Raw genomic sequence first — 6910 nt, 5'->3', positions numbered from 1 at the left:
ACAGCCAATTCTAACACAAATACAAGAAAAGGAATAAAAGTAGACTGCCCGAACCCTCAACGGCACCTCCCCAAGCAAAGAAGAGAAAACAGAAGCCTGAACACGCCCCGTGCTCAGCCAGCACGGGGCCGTGCCCAAGAAGCAGCAGAAAAGACAAACCTGTAGAAGCTTCTATTGCCCACCACGGGGCCGTGTCCAGTGAGCACGGGGGCGTGGCGAAAGTACAGCAGGCGCATTAATTGTAATTGCGAATTACAATTAATGAAGAGAGATAGTGTCAGACGGGCACGGGGGCGTGTCCAGCGGACACGGGGCCGTGCCCAGCCTTCTGTTCAGCCTATAAATAGGAGTGCTTGGCTTCATTCCAATCCATCCCTTGGCACACCACCTCTCTCACACTTCATCCACCACCCACCACCACCATAACACCATCATCCACCACCATCATCCATTGTCCATCGTAGAGTGTGTGAGTCGTCTCGGGATCCAAGATTGATAGTAAGAGTTCTTGACAATCAAGGCCATGTTTGCCTAAGTCTCTTACATCACTTGGTGAAGACAAGTGTTTAGTATACTACTTTTTATTTTTAATCTTTTGCACTTTTTATTTGGTTTTGTATTAATGACTTTAATAACTAGTTACTTATGTTGAAGGTGATCTTTCCTTATCGTTTGTCCGTGGTGTCTTGGCATTATTTTACTGTCTATATAAAATAAAAGATTTTCACCATTCATATCTCCACGGTCTATATGGAGGTATGTTGGCTACCTGGTCGGGGGTTAAGGGAACGGTTTGGTAAGGGTCTTGCCCTTGTTCAGCGTTTAGAGGTCCTGCAAGGACCTGGGTCAAATTTAGTAGGATCTCCTTCAATGCCCATAGGTATTGGATGGCGGGGATCCAAACTCTTTGACCCCCTCATAAGTTAACTACTATTAATACTATAACCCGGCTATTTAGGACTGTATCCCTGCTGACTCAGACTATTTAGTCGAGGGTAACATCACCGCCAAAAGCGGGGCCTACCATAATTTGCATTAATAACTTAGTTCATTATCTTCCAATAATCCAGCCCTTTAGGATTGTATCCTTGCTGACTCAAACTACTGGGTTGAGGGTAGCGTCGCCTTCAAAAGAGGGGCATACTACAATAACTAAGATAATCTCTTAAACAAGTGCAAAAGTGCGAAAATAATCAAAGGTTATACTAATACACGAATCGGATCCAAGTGATTCATCTTGTCTATCTGTTTTTATTTTATTTTTATTTTTCAGCATTTAGTTAGTTTTTATTTTCTTAGTTTAAAAACATTTTTCTAACTTTTTGATTTGATTAGACGTTGAGGATAAACCGGTATTAAAAGCTCTTGTGTCCTTGGACGACCTCGGTATCTTACCAACACTATACTACGTCCACGATGGGTGCACTTGCCCATATGTGTGTTTAGTGTTAGTGAATATCGTGTTTTATAAATTTAAAACTTGGCTAAAGGTGTAAAAAAAAGGGCTTAATTATACATTAAAAATATATTACACTACACACGCATCAAGTTTTTGGCGCCGCTGCCGGGGACACAAGGATTTTAAGAAAGTTAGGAATCATCGGCCTAATCATATTTTTATTTTTCTTTTTATTTTTTTTAGGATTTTCTTAGTTTTTCAGTTTCTGCAGAGCTCAGCACGGGCCGTGCCTGGTCGGACACGGGCCGTGCCCAGCATCGTTACTGGCAGTTTTTAGTTTTCCAAAGTTACAGAAGGCTGACCACGGGGCCGTGTCGGTGCAACACGGGGCCGTGTCCAACTTCCAGTAACTGGGATCTGGAAAAACAATCACTGCAACTCCGACCACGGGCCGTGTTCGCTGAACACGGGGCCGTGGTGAATCTTCTGACCAGCATTCTTTTATGTTTTTATTGCAGGACTTGGAACCCGACGCCAATCTTACATAGTGTATGAGCTCCAGTTCTAATAAAGACATAAAAGAACCTCTAGAAGAACCCGAACGCTTTCTCAGAAAAAGATTAAAAGCTAAAAACCAAGAGAAGGTTTCGGGTGATCCACCTCCAATGGCGGACCAACGTACCCTCATGGATTATCTACGACCCACCGTAGGTAATCTAGGCGCCGCTATCAATGCTCCGAATGTTGAAGCTAATAACTTCGAACTTCGACCGCACTTGATACAAATGCTCCAAAACTCCGCAACTTTCCATGGGCTTGCGGACGAGGATCCCCATCTACATATTACTAATTTCTTAGAAATATGTGATACCTTTCGGATCAATGGAGCATCAAATGATGCTATCCGCCTCCGAATGTTTCCTTTCTCATTAAAAGACTGAGCGAAAGCTTGGCTCAACGCCCTCCCAGCTGGATCGGTAAACACCTGGGATGAACTAGCCCAAAAATTTCTATATAAGTATTTCCCTCCCGCTAAAACAGCTAAATTAATGACTGAAATTAATACATATTCACAAGAGGACGGGGAATCCTTATATGAAACTTGGGAAAGGTTCAAGGAGTTATTACGTAAGTGTCCACATCACGGCCTTGCGATATGGCAACAAGTATCCACTTTCTATAATGGATTGTTGCCACATACAAGGCAGACACTTGATTCTAGCTCCGGGGGACTTTTAGGTAATCGACGCCCGCATGAAATATATAACCAAATTGAGGAAATTGCTCAAACCAATTTTCAATGGCACACCCCCCGAGGCAATAAATCTATTGCCCCGGGCGCCCATAAGGTCGATGAAAGCACTTCTTTACAAGCCCAAATCGAGGCCCTTTCTTCAAAAATAAAAAAAATTGGAAATGACAAAAACAGTCTCGGTTATGGCTTGTGAAGGGTGTGGTGGGTCACATGAAAATTGGAGTTGTATGAAAGAAACGGACGATCAACAAGAATTGGTAAACTACATTGATAATAGACCTAGGCCGTCGGGTCCTCCAACGGGAACTTACAATCAAGGATGGCGAAACCACCCAAACCTTGGTTGGAGAGAACCCGGCAATAGTAGTAACCAACAAACCCAACGAACAAACTTTCAACAACCAAGAAATGAGTCACAAAATTTCACTCAACAACAAAGTGGACGAGAAAGGCTTGAAGATACTGTATCTCGCCTCATCTCCGACACTGAAAAGAAAAACTCGGAAAGATTTCTACAATTAGAATCAAATTTTAGAAATCAACAAGCTAGTATTCAAAACATAGAAAAACAATTAAATCAAATAGCTCAAAATTTTGCCGAGAGACCGCAAGGCGCATTACCTAGCAATACCGAAACAAACCCAAAAGCGCAAGTTCATCTCATCACACTACGAAACCGCACCGTAGGTCCTGCAGAAGCGCCGCCGCCAACAGAAGAAACGGTACCCACACCTCTGCAGGAAAAGAACTCCCCTCCATCACCAGAGCCTACCAAAGCTCCTCGAGTTCCGTACCCCGGTAGGTTAATTCGTCAGAAGACCAATGAGCAATTCGCGAAGTTCGAAAGTCTATTAAAGCAATTGCATGTCAATATTCCTTTTATTGAGGTCCTAACCCAAATGCCCAAATACTCTAAGTTCATGAGGGACTTCCTCACTTATAAAAAGAAAATTGAAAATTTGCAATTAGTCAATTTAGGCGAAGAATGCTCTGCCCTCGTACTCAATAAACTTCCCCAAAAGAAAATCGATCCCGGAAGCTTCACGATTCCCTGCTCAATAGGGGAGTCCCCCGTTTGTAATGCCTTAGCCGACCTTGGGGCTAGCATTAACCTCATGCCCTCATCAATGTTTAAAAGACTCGGCCTGGGAACCACGAGTCCTACAAAAATGAGCATACAACTCGCTGATCGATCCGTCAAATTCCCACAAGGTGTCATTGAAAATGTCTTGGTAAAGGTAAGCAGATTCGTCTATCCAGTCGACTTTGTCATACTCGATATGGAGGAAGACACCGAGGTCCCCCTCATACTAGGGAGACCATTTCTTGCCACCGCACAAGGAGTGGTAGATATGAATGACGGAACCCTCACCTTGAGGTATGGGGATGATGAAGTAAAATTCGGAGTTGGGAAGAGAATAGAGGACGACGACCCGGTCAACTACATGAAGGTTATTGATTCGAGCTTGGATGCTGCTCTCCGACGGTGTAACATGGGACGCCAAGCATCCCACTCAGAAAATATATAACCTCACATTGGGTCTAGCTAAGGACCCTTATAAACGTGGCGCACCACGGAGGCATTCCGCGGAACTATCCTTAGTTTAGTTTAATCTTTTAGTTTTAATTTGCAGGAATAAAACACACTCGTGGTGGTAATGGATGAAAAAGGGAAACGAGAAAAATGGCCCCATGCACAAAGAACGAAGCAACCCGACACAAATCTCCATTACAGAAGGCTCAACACGGGCCGTGCTCAACCAACACGGCCCCGTGCTGAGCCACCTGCAGAAAAATCGCCCAGTTCAGGTAACTGGACACGGGCCGTGTTCACTAGACACGCCCCCGTGTCCAGGCTTCTGTCTCATTTCTTTAATTTCTGTTACTGGCACCTGAACACGGGGCCGTGTCCGGTCCCCACGGGGCCGTGTCCAGACTGCCAGTAACATAAATCTTTGCTTTTTAACACCACATTACACATCCAATCAACCTAAAAATTTATTTTTGGTACACATTGAGAACAATGTGTAATTTAAGTGTGGGGGGGGGGGAAGGTAACACTTTGAAATTTTGCAAGTCCTAACAACAAGCCTTACACAAAACTCTATTGGAACCGCTAAACACCCCAAATTTTTTCAAAAATTTTCATTTTTTTTCTTACTAATCTAAAGTTTAAGTTGGGAATCACAAGATTAATAAGGTTATATTTTTATAAAATTTACAACCGAAAGCGTCGTGATAACAAGAACCAACATAAGAAAATTATGAAACGGCATGACAAATCTAGTTAAAATTTGATTATATATACTTGATCATATTAAAAACCCATTCCCACAAAAGTGAGTTTTGAGCCTTTATTGAGCATACAAATTTACATCTTTAGACTAAATGCTCATTTTTCGTTTCTTGTGTGAATAGCCGCTTGGTTCTTACAACTCTAGAACTTGCCACGACGATTCATTCCCGGTCCTTACCAACTTAAACCAAAGTAAGTAAATGATGGAGGCATTAGGACTAACCATTTTTATTTCTACACCATTATTTTTCATTTTTTTTACCACCTACCCAAAATCCCCCTAGTTAACCCCTTTGAGCCTAAACCTTTCGTTTCTTTACCCTAAACCCTTTTTACCCAGCAAAAACCCTTTTTTATTTTTCACCCCTTATTTTAGTAACAAGCTCGGTTTTTCGCAAGATCGTTGTTTTATGTGACTAAAAAAATGATGATGAAGTTAAAAACAAACAAAGCTATACAAACAAAAGCTTGTTTGGAGAAATACTTCAAAAAAAAAAAAGTCACTAAAAACAAAATGTGTTACGAAAACCGACGCTTTTCGCCCTTTTACTAACCACTAACCCAACCACCCACCTTTAGCCCAAGCCTAACCTTTCACCCAAAAAGTCCTCTTGATATTTACAAAGGTATAAAGTTAAAAAGGAGGAGGATTGATTGCTTGGCAAGCCTATGCAAGGCGTAAGTTCCATGCCGCTCTCGAGTAATTCACTAAAAAAAAAATACACCTTCGGCCGAGTGTTGAGTGATCCCCCGTGAGGTATGTGAACTTGTATATAAATGAAATTTTAAAAAGGCATGCTATGCCCAAATAAGTAATTTATCCTATGAAACGTTCTAAATAAATCATAACGAATAGAATTGTAAATAAATAAAAATAAAACCCGAAAAGATCTTGGATTCCCGACACTCTATGACAAGCCAAAAACTTTCTCTTCTACCTATTCCATTTGGGAGTGTAAGCCACATTTAAAGAGTTTTGCTTGAGGACAAGCAAAAGTTCAAGTGTGGGGGTATTTGATGTGTGTAAAATGCAACATATAAATTACATCAAATAAGGTATAAAACTAACCCTTTTTAAGTACTAATGTTGGAAAAAGAGTGTTTTTGTCTTCCTTTTGTATTTTCAGGATGAAATGAGCTCAAAGTCACAAAAGAAGCAAAAAGACAGCCAATTCTAACACAAATACAAGAAAAGGAATAAAAGTAGACTGCCCAAACCCTCAACGGCACCTCCCCAAGCAAAGAAGAGAAAACAGAAGCCTGAACACGCCCCATGCTCAGCCAGCACGGGGCCGTGCCCAAGAAGCAGCAGAAAAGACAAACCTGTAGAAGCTTCTATTGCCCACCACGGGGCCGTGTCCAGTGAGCACGGGGGCGTGGCGAAAGTACAGCAGGCGCATTAATTGTAATTGCGAATTACAATTAATGAAGAGAGATAGTGTCAGACGGGCACGGGGGCGTGTCCAGCGAACACGGGGCCGTGCCCAGCCTTTTGTTCAGCCTATAAATAGGAGTGCTTGGCTTCATTCCAATCCATCCCTTGGCACACCACCTCTCTCACACTTCATCCACCACCCACCACCACCATAACACCATCATCCACCACCATCATCCATTGTCCATCGTAGAGTGTGTGAGTCGTCTCGAGATCCAAGATTGATAGTAAGAGTTCTTGACAATCAAGGCCATGTTTGCCTAAGTCTCTTACATCACTTGGTGAAGACAAGTGTTTAGTATAATACTTTTTATTTTTAATCTTTTGCACTTTTTATTTGGTTTTGTATTAATGACTTTAATAACTAGTTACTTATGTTGAAGGTGATCTTTCCTTATCGTTTGTCCGTGGTGTCTTGGCATTATTTTACTGTCTATATAAAATAAAAGATTTTCACCATTCATATCTCCACGGTCTATATGGAGGTATGTTGGCTACCTGGTCGGGGGTTAAGGGAACAGTTTG

General features: G+C 42.0%; 1 non-coding gene across 1 annotated transcript; it reads right to left on the bottom strand.

Moving 5' to 3' along the window:
• Nucleotides 1-2442: 2442 nt before the first annotated feature.
• LOC118480656 lies at nt 2443-2549 on the bottom strand. Its single transcript, XR_004863636.1, has one exon. It is a non-coding gene; the product is annotated as a small nucleolar RNA R71 (small nucleolar RNA).
• Between the last annotated feature and the right edge of the window lie 4361 nt (nt 2550-6910).

The sequence above is a fragment of the Helianthus annuus genome, chromosome 7 (assembly GCF_002127325.2).
Source record: "Helianthus annuus cultivar XRQ/B chromosome 7, HanXRQr2.0-SUNRISE, whole genome shotgun sequence".
Lineage (NCBI taxonomy): Eukaryota > Viridiplantae > Streptophyta > Magnoliopsida > Asterales > Asteraceae > Helianthus > Helianthus annuus.
This window is presented reverse-complemented; position numbering and strand designations above follow the sequence as displayed.